Source organism: Ambystoma mexicanum, chromosome 1q (genome assembly GCF_040938575.1).
Source record: "Ambystoma mexicanum isolate Mex_15411 chromosome 1q, UKY_AmexF1_1, whole genome shotgun sequence".
NCBI lineage: Eukaryota > Metazoa > Chordata > Amphibia > Caudata > Ambystomatidae > Ambystoma > Ambystoma mexicanum.
In genome coordinates, this window is record NC_090922.1 from 1,256,858,309 (window position 1) to 1,256,876,280 (window position 17,972).

Below are 17,972 nucleotides of genomic sequence, written 5' to 3' on the forward strand. Positions count from 1 at the left end.
CACAGGACAATGCCCTAAATGCGATGCCCCTGATGCAGACTCTTATCATATGTACTGGGCCTGTCCACCGGTCACTGCATTCTGGGGGGAGGTGGCGGAGATCCTGGAAGACATCACGGCGATACCTGCCACACCCTCCCCACTGAAATATCTCTTTGGGGATATCGGTAAAGCCGCTACCACCACTAGACGGTTATTTAACTTGGCATGTGTGGTTGCAAAACGTAATATACTGAAATGTTGGAAATCAGTACATCCTCCAAAGCGGCTGGACTTTTTGAAAGACTTGTCAATGATTAACGAACTGGAGGAACAATTTATTATAACTTTGCCATTGAGATGCCGTCCCAAAGATATATGGGCACTGTTCAGGCTATATATTATGTATGATATCTGATGGAGAAGATAATCCGACGTCGCCACTCTAGTACTGTTATGCAATGTGAAAACGTGCAACCTATACTGTTAATATGTGTCTATGTTGTTTTGATCGATGTGCTTCGCCAACTGCCAACCAGTTTAGTACTGTTGTAACTGTCTGAACAAAAATAAAAATTATAAAACTATTAGTCCCTTGGAATCTACCATCCATATCTTCTTGAGAGCCTCTTCTGTCGGGGTGCCTTCTTTCTCTATCGCCATAACAATCAGGCCAGTTATCCCCATGGCAGCCTCTCCAGCACCTTGAAAGAGTATAGTATTGTCAGAGAACTTGCGTTTAGTTATTCGCTGTGCTGCGAAAAGTCCGGCCACAGCTACTGCTGCAGTTCCTTGAATGTCATCATTGAAAGTGCAGTATATATAGCGATATTTATTCAGGAGACAGAAAGCATTTGCATTAGCGAAATCTTCAAATGACTTCTAGTTAAGCACTGGAGGCAGGGCCGCCGAAATAGAAGAGGCATCTTTCTACAGATGAAAGCAGTGGGGACAGGGGAGAGGGCGCTCAGCCATCTGTTCACATTGCCCCCCCCCCTCTAAATGAAGCCTCGTTACAGTGAGAAGTGTTGACACTGCATGGCTCAGTGAGTTCAGTGCTCTCCCAGGCTGAAGAACAGTCCTGATATTCGCTGATTAAAAGCGCTGTGCAGAGCCAAGGAGAGCCAGGTCCTGGACAGATGAAGCCTTGCCTCCTGCTTGCCTGCAGATAAGGCGGGCGGCTGGGCTCCGTCCTTGACTGGCCCCCACTTACCCAGGCTGTCCTCCTGCATTGCGAGCAGCAGGACTGGGTTTTACAACCCCACCATGCAGGGGCGCTGAGTACGGGGGCTGCGGAGCCCGGGCCCTCCCACCCCCCTGGCAGAATGAATTCGGGGCTGACCACCCACCCCCCCCCCTGGCCGGAGAGAAGAGACGCAGTATGGATGGCCCTTTGTTCCATCCATACTGTGTCTCTCTCTGGCGGCCCGGGTAAAAGCAGAGGAAAAACGATGTTTAGAAATTGTGGGACAGATGCAAAGCAAGATCCTCTTGCTTTGCATCTGTCCCTCAATTTCTAAATATGGTATTGGGTTGGATATACTTCTACATCTGTGCACCGGAGTGCACAGATGTAGAGGTACACCCACCCAAAACGATTTTTAGAAATGGAGGCACAGATGCAAAACAACTCTGTCCCTCAATTTCTAAGAATCATTTTGGGTTGGGTGTATTTGTACATGTGTGCACCCCTCTTGGCAAGAGGGGTGAACAGATGTAGAGGTACACCCAACCCCGAAGGATTTTTAGAAATGGAGACACAGATGCAAAACAAAAAAGAGAAGTCTGGCTTTGAAAGAAAGCTGCTCTGCAGGGCGACACCTTATAATCCCAAAGCTAGAAAATCAGACCTTTTTATTGGCCACTCGATGTGAAGGCATTATATACCTCCATCCAACACAAGTGGGCTATGAAAACAGTTGACTACACATTCAGACATGAATCGGCTTCTTTTTACAACCATCTAGAAATGATCAAAGAAATGCAACAGCTCACTTTGGACCTCAATATCTTTACCTTTGATAATCAACTATACCAACAAACCAAACGGGTGGCAATGGGCGTGAAGTATGCCCCTGCACTATTAAACCTTTTCATGGGCATGCTAGAAGATAAAGCAGTTTACCCAAAACTTTTCTACAGGACCAAAATCAAGATGTGGACACGCTACATAGATGATATTTTTTGTATCATTGATGGAAGCACAGACGATTTTCAGAATTTTGTGATAGACCTTAACCTAAATGGTTTTGATATACAATTCACAGGGTCTTCTGATCGGAAATCAATTAACTTTTTAGATTTAACAATACATCCCGATGGTGACAAACTACAGACATGGACCTATAGAAAACCAACCGAAGTTAACTCAACATTGCATGCCAGTAGCTGCCATTCAAACTCAACCATCTTTAACGTACCATCAGGGGAATATACCAGAGCACGACGCAATTGCCAATGCGAAGATAAATTTGAAGATGAATGTACACTTTTGCAACAACGCTTCAGAAATAGGGGTTACCCGAACAAATCCATAACAAGGGCATTTAAGAAATCCAAAGCAATGAAACAACAAGATACCCTAGGGCACCAACCCAAGAGTATCTCAGAGTTAGACACAGCAATAAGCTTTATTACTCAGTACTGTTCTGACCACCACAGAATTCAAAAAGTATTCAGGAAACACTGGCACCTCCTGAAAATGGACGATCACATCTGTAACTTTGTGGGTGAACATCCACGTATGATCTACACAAGAGCGAGCACACTTAAATCCATCCTTAGCCCCTCCTTGCTACCAGACATCTATAAAGCCAACCAAGGCACGTGGCTTGATATTACATGTCCTCAGTGCAAATATGCCCATGCCCCTGCAACGGAGTTTCGAGATACCAATGGAAAACAATGGACTATTAAACAGGGCATAAATTGCAAAACAAAATTCGTTGTGTACTGCATCATTTGTGTCTGCAGCAAAATATACATTGGCAGCACAAAAAGAGCTTTAGGAATTCGAATACGTGAACATTTGTCTAAGATTGGCAGCCAGGACCCATCCATACCACTAGCGGCACATTGGCAATCTGTGCACCAACTACACAATAAATCAGAGATCCGATTTATTGGTTTACAGCAGGTCTCTTTGAACAAAAGGGGCGGCGACAGGTTGAACGCTTTGAGAAGAGCTGAGGCCAGAACAATATGCTTTTTCAACTCTAAAGCTACAGGCCTTAACAGTGATAATGAAATGGCCGCTTTTTTGTAATGTTGGTCAACTGACACATAGCTACTATTCTTGAACACAGTTTGTTAACGTTTTTTGTGTTTTGATCTTCACCAGGATCTATTGTATCCCATAGAGAAATTCCACTCCCCTCTGGAGCTAGGCTTTCGGTCAGCAAGTTGACACCCTTATTGTCTCCTTATGCATACCTGTATGACCTCATGTAATCATTCTGCTGTTCATATTTACAGTTTTGCACACTTGAATGACATGCAATCAGGTTCTTTATTCTGCTCACATTACGCAGATTTTCTATTTAACTAAGATTGACAGAGTACACACAAGATTGTTAATTATATTTAATGTGCGCCGAGGACAATGTATTTTCTGTGTTTTTGGACCGCTTTTACAAATGGCGGCCGTCATCCCCAAGTTGGAGGAAACTCATTACGGCGGACATTTTCAAACGCCTTAAGTTACGTAGTTTCCCGTGGCAACGCTGGATGCGTTGCCATGGATAGCGTCTATGTTAGAGTTGTTAAAACGGCGTGCAATGGGCCATTTTCCTTTTCCTGCCAACGCGTGTGATTGCCTCTCCGCTGATATAAGGTAAGCCACGAGCAGCCTAGGTTCTGTAATGTGGTGTTAGCGAATGCGCTATGGATAAAAGGCAATAGGAGGAAACTCATTACGGTGCACGTATTCGAACGCTCTAAGACACGCACTTTCCCGTGGCAACGCTGGACACGTTGCCATGGACGGCGTCTCTGTTAGATCTGTTAAAATGGCGTACGTAGGCCACTTTTCCCTTTCTTGCCAACACGTGTGATTTTCTCTCCGCTGATCTAAGGTAAGCCACGAGCAGCCTAATCTCTGTTATGTTATGTTACCGAATGCGCTATTCAGTCGCTCCAGTTGCTTGATCCGGTCTAAAGGGAACTTTGCTTTCATTTTTTGATTAACTTTGTATTTACACGCGTAATGTTAAGCACGCTTTTTCCGTTACCCTTAAAACGCATTCCCTACCAATCCCCTTGATTTTAACCACAGCGCACAAACATTTATGAACCCTCGGAGATCTAACTTTGAACTGAGACAGTGCGTAATGGCATTTATAAGGCATTCACTCGTAAATGAGGTTCATTAGCTGTAATGTCTTTTTGATGAATGACGAGCGTTTTCTGTTATAATGATACCTGAAACCAGGTTTACCTGATTGCAGATTGAGTTTTGGGGATTTAACCCCGTTATCACTCCATTGACATACAGTCTTATGGATTGGTTCCTCGAAATTCGAGTAAGCGCATGTATGGCGTTATCCTTACACTTATCATTTTGACTAATTGGTCTCATTTATGCAAGTATTACTTACTTAATAATCACTAAATGTTTCTGTTCTCTTTTTCATTCTTTTTGCATTTTCTCCACATTGTTTCATGTTATGTTATTTTGTTGGTTTTTATTTTTTGCCATAACTGTGTCCATTATTATTATATATATTTTTTGCAATGCTCTTTTATACCCTTGCATCTGTCCCCTCACCAACCCCTGTTTTTCTGTCTATCTATCAAATCTACTATCTGTTAATGCGTATTATGGCATATTGTCTTGATGCTTCAATTTCTGTGATATACAATGTTTGCATCGATGCTGCTGTCACACAACCTCTGATATGTTTCTTTGCCTTCTGTGTTTGATGTCAAACTAGCCCTGATTTGAAAAAGTCTCAGAGCGAGCCGAAACATGTTATCACTCATGGGCTTTACCTCATCATTTAATGTGTGACAATATAACACAATTAAATGACCGCATAACTGGTGGCGCTGAGTCCTGGACTTTTTTCTTTTCTACAGATGCAAAACAAGTCTGTCCCTCAATTTCTAAAAATCGTTTTGGGTTTGGTGTATTTGTACATCTGTGCACTCCTCTTGGAAAGAGGCCTGAACAGATGTAGAGGTACACCCAACCCAGAAGGCTTTTTAGAAATGGAGGTACATATGCAAAGTGAGGGAGGGGGCAGGGAGAAGGAAAATGAGACTGTTTGCATGTCTCTGAGTGTGCACGTGGTGAGGCTGAATGCTATGGGTGGGGAGCGGAGGCGTATGAGCCAGCACTTTCTAGTAGAGCTGCCATATTTGAAATGGGGCAATGCTGGTGCTCCTCAGTTAGCTGGCTATACTCTTGATGGGATAGTACTGCTGTAACAGGGCTTCTATAATTGTTGAATCTTCTCAGCGATAATACTATGCTTTTGTTGAGGCAATGCTAGTTCATCTTAGTGGGGCTGCTATACTTTTGATGGGACAACATCAGCACCTCTCAGTTGAGCTGCTACACTCTTAGTGACAAGGCCCCAGCACTTCTCAACAGATGTATTTCTTTTAATTTTAATTGGTTATTTATAATGCGTGTACTACCCAGAGGTTTCTAAGCGCGTACTGAGGGAGTGAACCTGTGTTGCGCAGACCGAGGGAGCGAACCTGTGTTGCCTGGACCGAGGGAACGAACCTGTGTTGTGCGGGCCAAGGGAGTGAACCTGTGTTGCGCGGACCGAGGGATCGAACCTGTGTTGCCCTGTGTCGTCTTGCTTCCAAGGCGAGCACGTTGCTCCTGAGCTATCCTTCCAATACTCTAAAGCTCTGAAGTACATTTAATGATACAGAACCAGAACTATTGAGCAAGTCTGTCATCATCAGAATATCTCAACACTGTCGTGGTTGTACAAGAGCTCATATATTTAAAGGGATGGAATTACTCAGAATGTAGCAGCACTATTCAATAACCCAAAGTTCTTAAGCATAGTTAATGTGAAAATACTACACTTCTCACCATTGGGCCAGTACTGCCACTTCTCACAGAGGCTTCTGCACCTTTTATGGGGCAGCACTTATCCAGCCTACTGCTCACATGCTCAGAATTGTCATTTCTCAGTAGGACTGCAACACTATACCATTGTGTTCTGTATGTTGAGTGCTTCTTCACCACCAATGTGGATTCATGGCTCTCTCCCAGTGTCTAAATAGTAGATCTGTCTACATTCAATTAGCAACAGGCATGTCCAGAGCTGCCTGCTGTCCATAAGCTGCCGCTCAGGATGTTGGGAGCCGTGATGGGGCAAGGGATAGAAGGTCTTTAAACCTGCTCACTCCTTCTGGAGGGGCCATGGGGCGAATTGAGCCTGATCCCACATACAGGGGGTTGTTACCCCTTTATCTCTCCTGAATGAAAGAATTAGCTCTCTCAGACACAAGTTATCACCCCTGCACACACTGAATGAATATGGTATGGATCTAAAGATCGAGAAAACTGGAGTGGCAATTCAAAGTGTTTTAACAGAAATATAATTGTCTTCCCAGATGGGAGACTGACTCCATTAATATACATGGGGTCACTGAGATGACCAAGAGTGAAACTGTACATTCAGTTGTGAGATTAGCAGCAACGGTTGATACTATGCTCCAAAGAGTGAGGTGCCCACTCAATATATCACACTGTTTATAGGTGTGAGACCCATCCTGATTGCTTGCCCAAAGAGCCTTGGCCACAGTTTGACACTGAAGAAGTGAGCATGTGATCCGGGGTATGCAGCCCATATACACGCAGGGGATTCCCATGCTCCCACTTGTCAGATTTGCACCAAATTAGTGAGATTGTGCTCCAAGGTAGGAGGCACCCGCACAGTCTTTGCTCTGACATTTGACACACTCGCAGGATGGGACAGCATTTCGTTCTGCCATCCTAGTTGTGTTGCTCTGCCTTTTGAGGGCTACTACAACCTGGATGATTATAGAGGGGCGGAGTAGGGGCAGTGATGGCCTACTGGAATGCAACTCGAAGGCTTAAATCTCCTTCTTACTTGACTTTAGTATATGTAGTACATGCTAGCCAATGTTTCCACTGTTCTGCGCTGCGCGCAACTCCACCTCCCCACCCCCGCATGCCGTTGCACCAAGTTGGCGACTACATGCAAATTTGTGGTCCTATAACTGCCAGTGATGTCACTTCCTGTATCCCCCCCCCCCCCCGGGAAATTCATAAATCGGCTCCCCTGCCACCATGTACACGGGGCATGGGTTTTGGAATGGCACAGAAGTGTGTTGGCAGTTCAGCTGTGCCATGCCACGTCCAAGTATATTGCGAGGTAGGATGATTTTGGACAAATGTTATCCTTTTAGTAAAATAAATGAAAATTACTATGTGGGAGACTACAGAAAAAAATGGAGGGACTGGCAGTGTCCAAAATTGGACTGTATATGAACAGGTAAGACTCAGGTCCACAGGATGAAACTTGAGTTGCTTGAAGCTGTTTGCATCTCTGTCATTTTGCCAACACCCCAAAAATATGCACCCATCACTGCGTGGTGCAGTGCAAAGATAAAGGTAAGCCAGCATTCTGATGTCAAAGGAGCCTCAAAGTACAATCGTAAGGTGATTGCTGTGCAGGTTTAGACTTCACTGCAGACTCTTAAGAGCACGGCACAGACAGAGAACCTCCCCAACTGCCAAATTACAGAGCATGTTAGGGAGAAGTATGGAGATGAAAATCCCACCTTTACAGCCAAGATGATTTGAAAATGTTGTAAACACAACTTTCTCCTGGTACTTCAGTGAGATGGAAGACATTTCACTGGGAAGATTTATAGATAAGAATAGCCTCTACCTATCATTGAGGATGGGTTCACCCCTCCACCTATGTGGACCTCTTCATTCTCCAGGCATCTGACAGTCCAAATAACAGATACAAAGTTCATTATTGCGGGGTACTAATCCGTGAGGACAATTCTGAGACTTACTTCAGTGAAATGTGAAGAAATTGGATAGATGCATTGGATGCTGTAATGCCTCGCACAATAAATGAGACTTCACTATTGACTAGAAAGTGTTGAATTTTCTGGAGCAGCGTGGACATGCTCACGCCTGCCTTATCAGAAGTGAATGCGGGTTTGTTCTGTCCTGGACCACAGGCACCTGGATTCCGTAGACAGGGATAGTCTTCTGCTTATGGTCATCTTTCCCAGAGAAGGCTCTCTTGCTGTCCCCTTTCTAGAGTATGCACTAGTGCCTCCTATTGATGAATGCCACTTTGCCTACGAGAATCCGCCTAGCACCTGAGCTGTCTTCCTAAAAAGGGCTGCCCTGTGCCACCTCTTGAAGTGCCACCCAGTGGAGACACATTGCAAGCCCATATTTCTAAGGATGGCACATGCAAGGCTGACTATTGCCCATCTACTGGCTGACTCTGAGTGGACAGGGGTTTTGGCATCATCTTAATTGATATCGGGTGGGTAAGCTGTAAAGAGGTTCTGGTGCTAATGGAGTAATAGAACGCAGAGCATTTGATTGATTTGATAAGCGGCCCCTTCCCCCCCCATGAGCCCAAAGCAAGGGGCCACAGCGCTGGAGACCCCTGGGGGAAGATGATCACTGCCCCAAAGGGTAAAAAAGAAAAAAAAAGGCGAGTGAAGGGGGGAGGTGGGAGGCAGTTTGGGGCCCTGGGGCCTACTAGGCCACCAGGGATATAGGAAAAAGTGCTGTCCTTGGAAAGGGGAAGTTCTCCCCTTTCCAAGGACACCACGTATATGACGCATTGCTGATCATGGATCAGCGCAGAGCGCTCGATCCGTGACCAGCAACCCACTGGACCACCATGGAAACGTTTGTGACATGGGCGGGAGGGGCACTGCTCCAAGTAAGCAGCCCTCTCCCCCTCTGACCCCCTGGCCCCCAAAGTATGGGGGCACATATGTGCACAACCCTGGGGGCAGATGGCTGATCATCTGCCCCCAGGGAAGGGGGGCAAAAAGAAAGAAATAATAATAATAAATAGAACGGGGATGGGGTGGGAGTGGGGGGCCTGGTTTCTTTTTGCCCCCATGAAATGGTGGTGGCCCTCCCCCTCCCACACCAAGTGGAAAGGGGGGGCACCCCTTGTAGCCCTCCCTGGGGGCAGATTTATGGCCCCAGGCAGGAGTACATGAGATGGCCCCCCATTCAATTGGGGGGTGGGTGGGAGGGCTACCAGGAATTAGTGTGCAGGCCCCCCAAAGGATGGGGCCTGCAGGTTAGGCCCCCTTGGGGCAGATGGCTGATCATCTGCCTCGAGGGAAGTGGGCAAAACGAAAACAAAAATGAAAAAATGAAAATAAGAAAAAGGGAATTTTGGGTGGGATGGGGGGGCACTAGCCACCACGGATATATTTTACAGACATGGGGGGTGGCCCTCTCCCCTTCAACCCAAGGGGAAATGGGGGCACCCCTTGTAGCCCTTCCTGGGGGTTATCTGCTCCTAGGAAGGGGCATCTGACTCCAGGGAGGGCTACATGAGATGCCCCCTCTTATCTGCCCCCAAGGAGGGCTGAATGAGATGCCCCCCCTGCATATGGTGTGGGGGTAGAGGGTCACCCCCCCAGTACATTAGAAAATTACCTGTTTACGAAACTTGCCATGGCGCAGAGGGGCACATTGGTGTGCCAATCTGGCGCCAGGGTGCCCAAACCTTACTGCCACACCCACTGGAGGGCCTGTCCCACCATTTTTGGGAGCCCTCTCCCCCCCTACCCAAATGGAGGGGGGTGTACCTCACGCAGCCGTTTGTAGGAGGCCCAGGGAGGCCTGCATGAGGTGCCCTGCCACCCATTTGGGGTGAGTGGGGAGAGGGCCCCAGAAATGGTGGGACAGGCCCTCCAGTGGGTGGGGCAATAAGATTTGGGCACCCCGGGGCCAGATTGGCACATAAATGAAGGGGAGCTGGGTTACCAAAGGAAAAAAGTGAAAATGGTGGAATGCTTTTTAGGGGGGGCTGTGGGGCACCCCAAAGGGTCTGGGAATTTTCTTATGGGATGGGGCCGCGTTGACCCCCTCAACCCCCAGCCGCAATGGAGTGGGTGCCATGTCATGCAGCCCTCCCTGGGACCAGATATCTGCTCCTAGGAACGGACGCCTGAGCCCAGGGAGGAGTGCAGGACAGCCCCCCCCCCCTTACCTGACCCTGGGAGGGCTACATGAGATGGGCCGCCCCTCCAATTGGGCCATGTGTGGATTCCCACGGGTGTCCTCTTTTGAGAACTGCATGGGGTTCCCTGTTTTCCTTGCTGGCTTCGACACCCTAGGCCTAAATCTGTAGGTTGCCCACATGAACAAAATGGGCAGTGGCGAAAGGCTTGGGGTTCCCAGTGGGTTACCCTTTTCCTTTTGCGCCCCCGGTAGGTGCACTCACACATGTGAGGTACCGTTTTCATCGGGACACGTGTGGGGACGCGGGAAGGTAGGCCATGTGTTGTTGGCGGTGTGTTTCGGTGGGTGGCCAGAGCGAAATGCCTAAGAATTGTCTTAATTTCCAGCCAATTTCAGAGACATTTCCTTGTGTCCACTCACCGAAACACGTCGCCAACAACAGATGTCACACCTTCTCGCGTTCCCACAGGTGTCCCGACGAAAAAGGTACCCCCCCCCCAAAAATATCACCTATGGCAAGACAAACAATCATATATACAGCAATATTTCTGGTGGGGATAATATGTAGGGATACCGAAAAAATGACAGGTCAGGCTGTCAGATTTTCCTACCCCGTCACTTTTTCCTACCCCTGGGTGGGTTGCCCAATGCCTGCTCTTGGTAGGATTTTCTGACGGGTAGGAGAAAATGACAGGTCAGGCTGTCAGATTTTCCTACCCAGTCACTTTTTCCTACCCCTGGGTGGGTTGCCCAATGCTAGCTGTCGGTAGGATTTTCTGAGGAGTAGGAAAAAATGACAGGTCAGGCTGTCAGATTTTTCTACCCTGTCACTTTTTCCTACCCCTGGGTGGGTTGCCCAATGCTAGCTGTCGGTAGGATTTTCTGACGGGTAGGAAAAAATGACAGGTCAGGCTGTCAGATTTTCCTACCCCGTCACTTTTTCCTACCCCGTCACTTTTTCCGACCCCTGGGTGGGTTGCCCAATGCTAGCTGTCGGTAGGATTTTCTGACGGGTAGGAAAAAATGACAGGTCAGGCTGCCAGATTTTCCTACCCCGTCACTTTTTCCTACCCCTGGGTGGGTTGCCCAATGCTAGCTGTCGGTAGGATTTTCTGACGGGTAGGAAAAAATGACAGGTCAGGCTGTCAGATTTTCCTACCCCGTCACTTTTTCCTACCCCTGGGTGGGTTGCCCAATGCCTGCTCTTGGTAGGATTTTCTGACGGGTAGGAAAAAATGACACATTAGGCTGTCAGATTTTCCTACCCCGTCACTTTTTCCTACCCCTGGGTAGGTTGCCCAATGCTAGCTGCCGGTAGGATTATCTGACGGGTAGGAAAAAATGACAGGTCAGAATGTCAGATTTTCCTACCCCGTCACTTTTCCCTACCCCTGGGTGGGTTGCCCAATGCTAGCTGTCGGTAGGATTTTCTGACGGGTAGGAAAAAATGAGAGGTCAGGCTGTCAGATTTTCCTACCCCGTCACTTTTTCCTACCCCTGGGTGGGTTGCCCAATGCCTACTGTTGGTAGGATTTTCTGATGGGTAGGAAAAAATGACAGGCTAGGCTGTCAGATTTTCCTACCCCGTCACTTTTTCCTATCGGTAGGATTTTCTGACAGGTAGCAAAAAGTGACGTTACACCGGCACAGAGACACAGCGCATGTTACGAATCCTGCATGTCACGCATGTTATAATCAACCCTCGCATGTACCCCTGGGGGTTTTGTTACGTCCATAGCAGTGATGGTAACCGCAGAGAACTAATCCAGCCCAGAATGTTGATTAATTGATTAACTCATTGGGTGTGCAGACAGGAGCTAAACCCTGCGCTCGCACGTACTTACCTGTCCTTTGGTATATTTCTGCGGCATACAGAGCTTAGGGGCAGCGCACCGGCCTAGCAACACGAACAAGCCATGAGAACCTGGGACACAAGCAGAAACCAACGCCAAGTGTTACTGTTTATTGTTTCCGACATTTTGATTAACCCAACCTCGCATGGTGTAATGTGGGGAGGCCAAAGCAGACCTTGCATGATGTAATGTGGGAAGGTCTGGTTTTCTATGCATGAAGTGAATGCAGGGTAAGTTACCTTGCATGAGGTTAATGCGGGGTGAAAGCAGGGCTGAGTACTTTTGGGGGCACAATCATTACCGCTGTAGCAACACTTAAGGTTGCTGGTGTTTTCTGGGTAGGAGCTCCAGCACAAAGGCTCCCTACACATCGCTGGGCCACAGTATGTATGTGGTATGCAAGTGAGCAAGGGTGGAGTCACAGCAAGTGGGATCCGGAGCAGGAACCAAGGAGCATGTGTCCTTAAAGTCCCCTTACCTATCCATATTCATATCCTAACCCTCTTTCCGGTTACCCTGAACTATCCTACCTATCCACTCAACTAACCCTAACCCTCTTTCCCCGGTGGGTTGCGGTGGCCTGCGGTAGTGATATTCCCAGGTGCCAAGGCCTAACGGGGAGGCAGGTGTTTGTGCTGCCTCTGCGCCAGTCAAGATAGAAGAAGTCTGACAACCTCTCATACCTTGCTCATTGAAAGTTCACTGTCTGACAGAACTACAGTATGTCAGAGTAGGTTTAACAAAATATCGTACTGCACTTCACAATTTTCACATATATAACTACATACTCTGGCGGATCATACAACAAGTGTACATTCTATGAATGTACAAACAGGTCAAATCTTGTCCTTTTAAGCTTACATGCCAATTTCTTCACCCCTTCCCTAATCCCTAGTGAAAAACCGTTTCCCCTGTATTGAAAGAAACCATTTGTGCCTAACCTCTGTGCAGACAAATAGCTGTACAAGAGATTTGGTCCCATGTTACAATATTTACCACCATGGAGGTAAAAACTGGCAGATTTTTAATGTATACAGCAGTATTTAACGCAATCGATTATTTACTTACAAGGGTGAAACAGAGGGTATTTTCTAAAATAATGTTCTTTCTTATGTTACTGCCATACCTGCAATCATCACCTACATTAAGTAACAAGTGTCCTATTAGTACAGTGCTTAGGAGGAGGAGAATACCATGATTAACCTGTAATGAAGCTCTGCCTGGCCCTGCGAACCGCCAGAGTGGTGACTCAGGGAGCCAGGAGCAACCTCAGCCAGTGGATGTTGGTGCCTAGGGTGATATTTGGAGATCCACTGGTCACTCCAACTTTATACCGGACAAATGGCCGGGGACAATCACAATGCTCCACTAGTACCACACCATCCCAAATGAGTGAGCCTGACGCCCTCTCTGAGAAAACCAAACTTTTAACATTGAACGAGGAAGTTTTCCCTTTAAAGAAAAGGCTTTCCCTGCACTCCCCGATGGTGGTCAGTGTTTAGATAATGTCACAACTTTCCTCTGGGCAGCAACCTTGCGGGGCCCACTGTAAACTCTGCACAACTGCAGATAAAATGCTGTGAGTTTGTGACATTCTGAACGCTGAGAGTTCAGCACAGGAAGAAGACTTCTAGCGACATTGTTCCCTGGAAAGAGTGGACACCATTGGATATTTATTTATTTATTTTTGGGATTTGTAGAGCACACTACAGCCCAAAGGCATCAAGGCGCTAACACAGGTGCGTAAGAAGGCTTAATTCAGGGTTACAAGAATGCAGCCCAAAAGAAATTACTTAGTACAGGTTGCTTAGTTACATATCCAGAGATACGTACAGGTAGTACAAATTCACTGGTTCCCAACTTTTGTTTTCTCTTAGAAGAGGACAAAATCTGAGAGATAAACTGGTGCATGCAGCCCATGAGATTATTACTAGGCGACCCAACATTGTCAGAGCCTTTGAGCATTCTACCACTGCGCCTAAGGGGCACCATCCATGTGGCCACTGCACAGCATGACCCTTCACCAAGAAAATGCTTACAGTCACTTACAAAGACTACATGTGTACTGTGCAGCAGTTTACTATGTGCCAGACTAAATATAGCATATATGTGATTACCTACCCTTGTGAACTGTAGTATATTGGTATGACAACATGTAACACAAGCACCAGGATCAATGAACAATCAGATCAGAATGGTGCAAATTCAAGCACCTCTTGTAAAAACATTTTAGGGAGAAAAACACAGCAAATTACCTCAAATGGTTCATACTCGAGGCCATTCGGCCAGATATCAACAATTTCTCAGTCACATGCAGGTTGCATAAACTGGAAAAACACTGGATCCACAGGTTGGACAGATAATTTTGGGTTGAATGAGACTATAAACTGGTCTATCCTTCTCATAAGATCATTGCAACATCTAGGCAACCTAGTTGTTTGTGTCAACAACAACATGATGTTTCAATCAGTTTTTGTTGAACTTGTGCTTACCAATCAGTTTCTTGGTTGTCTGGTGAGAGTTTAAGAGATTTAGTACATACTCTAAGTTATAACCCAGGGTAATCTAGACGTGGACCCCTTGCTCACTGTGTCTTAGAGAGGCTCAGCTTCACCTCACTGATGAGGCCCGACTAGTCCGAAACATGTGTCTGGTGGTGTCCGGTCAAAGGGTTGAATACATTGGTTCGAAATACAATAGTTTCGAAATGAAAGGACCAAAAATAAAAAATATCCTTTTTTTAAATGTATTTTATTTTTTTGCTTTCGTATAGGAAAAAAAGCTGGTTTTTACACTAAAAACGGGGTTTTGGGAGGGGGGGACCCCCTCAAAAAAACACACAAAAATAAAACGTAGATTCGGTCCTTTTGGTTCGAAACTATTGCATTCGAAACAATTGCATTTGACCCTTTCACCTACAACCGTGTCTGGTGTTGCTAATGGTACTCTTGTTCAAATGAGATTTGCCTAGCATTTCGGTGCTGGATTGCCCTTGTGGGTGGGACAAAGACTGATATGCAAATTACTATTTCTCCTCTGTGAAGGGTGCAGTGAGCTAAAACGTGGTTGTAGACACTGCTGAGTGGAAAAAATTGCATAGAACAGGGTATTTGACCCATGTTCGTTCTCAGTAGAGGGGCTACCACTCTCCTTTGTAACTACATCCATGGCATACACTTCTCTCTACATGCAGAAATATGCATTGCTCTTCCCACAGGGCTTTCTCTGGCTGTCATGTATGCACAAGTGTATTCTTCCATAGTGACTGAGTTGATGGCGGAATGTAGCAGACATTATTTGTTGAAACCACCACATCTTTTAAAATTGAATGACCTTGTGAGACCATACAAACAGGTACTCCTTGTCTTTCAAAATTCTAATGACACATACATTTTAATGATGTTCATTTATCTGTGCGAGTTCGCACTCATTGAAACAAGCTATATCTGCTTTTTCCAGCACTTTAGAATAGATAGCATGCACAATTCAATGCGTTCCTGTCTGCTGCCCATGTATGCTTCCCTTTATCCTGAAGACGGCTGGGCTCATTCTTTAATGAAATGAGGACTTTTGTAACAGCCCGAAACTCAAACTCTTGAGTGGACATAAACTTCAAGGGATACCTTGGCAGTCTCTCAAAACTCATCTGTTTCATGCATAAGTAGTATACACATGTCCCTTTTTGAATTGATTACACTTCAAAGCCCTTCAACGCCCTGGCACTTGTTTGTTGCTAATCCCTGCATACCAGTGACTACACAATCCCCATCCTACTACACCAGACAACTATGACCCCAACACAAGCCAGCAACATGGACTACATGTTAATATGCACCAAAGGCACTTACATCTATCAAGATTCAGGCCTTGCCCGAATCTGCTGCCCAAGACATCACCTCATCCGGCCCTATGCTATTTCTGCCCCGGAGTAAACATATCCCTAAACACATTAGAAAAACCGTCAATGCAGCACAAGCTTCCCGCACAGGCATTCCAGGTACACCCCCCACCATCCCCCTACGCCTCCCTATCTTAGCAAAATCTACCAACACTCCTACCTTCGGCTATTCTACCGCCCCATGCCTAGGATCCATGCGTCATCTGCGACTAAAAGCAGTTCACACCCCACTCCTCACGAGACCAATATTAGGAGCAACCAGGAGACTTAGACTCTCCTCATGCTCCCACCAGCGCCGTCCCAATACTGGGAATCAGAGTTACCCATCACCTACCTTACTCAACACTACTAACAAGTGCCCACTCAAGCCACCGCACAACTACTACCAGGAAGCTAACCACCTTGACCCTTTCAGGTCACCCCAATTCCCAGCTATCTCATTCCAAAGTGCAACCTACAGCACAGTACTTGTAGACTCTCCCCTCACTCCCTGCCTACACAATTCGGTCCCTCTCACTCATCTTTAAGGAGGACTACTGAATGTGCGATCTCTATGAGCACATGCCATTGTACATGACCTCTTACTGGAACACCAATTAGACTTCCTTGCATTGACTGAAACCTGGCTCCACCCAGCCACAGGTCCATCATTGACCCTAGCCATCCCACCGTACTACACCATCCTCAGAGCCGACAGCCAAGATACCTTGGGAGGAGGAGTAGCCATTATTGCCAAATCTTCCTTACAGCTCAGAGCGTGCAACATAGATAGTATAGATGGATACGAGCTACTAGCCCTTAAACTAACCACCGACCCAAAAACTACCCTTAATTTCCTCTTATTTTATAGAGCACCTATCCATGTCAATCATCCAGCTATAGATATCTCGCTACTCATTACCCCTCTACTCAAACCCAAAACTAAATTCGTACTATTAGGCGACAAAAATCTGGGTTTCAATGACACTCATGATCACAAAGCCTTCCACACCGCATTACGAGGAATACAATTTTCCCAAATTGTTAATGCACCCACCCACACAAAAGGCAGAATCCTAGACTGGAATTTAACCTTGAACACTAAAGTATCCCTTGAAGATATTATAAAAATCTCTTGGTCAGACCATTTCTCAGTTCGATTCTTAGTTCGATTCAATTTATCTATCACTAAACCCCAAGAATCAGACGTTCCACCACTTGTGCCAATATTGGTGAAAAACTCATGTAAGCTCACTAAAGAAATTCTGACCCCAATCCTCAAGAAACTATTTGAGGCACAGCCTAAAATGTTCCCAAACCCAGATAGTATATCCCACTTCTACCATTCCTGTCTGAAAACAGCTATCCATGAAGCAGCCCCACTCAAATCTGAACTACCTAAACCTTTAACGTAGCAACTCTTGGTTCAATGACGAACTTATTGAACTCAGAAGAAATAAAAGATCACTATAACATCTCACAAGAAAAAAAACCTCCAATGAGTCCAAAAAAGAACTCCAGCTATTATCCCATAAATCTAAACGTGCAATTATCACAAATAAAGGTAGCACCCTGAAATCATGTATCACCAATGCCACGTCCAACAGCAAAGAACTGTTAACTATTCATAGAGAATTGGAAATACCTATCCCTCCTCCGAGTCCAGCCATTGCTAGTAAAGCATGGTGCACCACCATACAGAATAACCTATCCACCAAATTACATCCCAAGAAGACAAAATTATCACAAAAAAAAAAAATTACTGGTCCAGAGTGCTGACACCGCACCGGCTGTTTTGACTAGGAATTTAGCTTCAGCAACCCAGTTTAACTTCGCCCCAGTCACCCAAGAGCACGTAATTAAGACCATTGCCTCTCTCAAACCTTCATACTGTAAAGGAGATAGTTTTCCTGCTAAATTAGTTAAGTCCTGTACGCTAATGTTAGCTCCCATCATCAACAATTTCATCAACACCTCCTTCAGTACCAATTCGGTCCCACCAGACATTAAAGAAGCTTGGGTCACGCCCTTACTGAGAAAACCCACCCTAGACCCCACCATACCCACTAACTGTAGACCCATTACC

The 17,972-nt window shown here is 46.1% G+C and overlaps 1 protein-coding gene and 1 pseudogene across 1 annotated transcript in view; both read right to left on the reverse strand.

Annotated features, from left to right (window-relative positions):
* The window catches only part of HOOK1 (hook microtubule tethering protein 1), a 1,744,708-nt gene that overhangs the window by 590,452 nt on the left and 1,136,284 nt on the right, over positions 1-17,972 (reverse strand). The gene's annotated exons all lie outside the window — the stretch shown is intronic.
* The window catches only part of LOC138523001 (NADP-dependent malic enzyme pseudogene), a 56,942-nt pseudogene that overhangs the window by 720 nt on the left and 38,250 nt on the right, over positions 1-17,972 (reverse strand).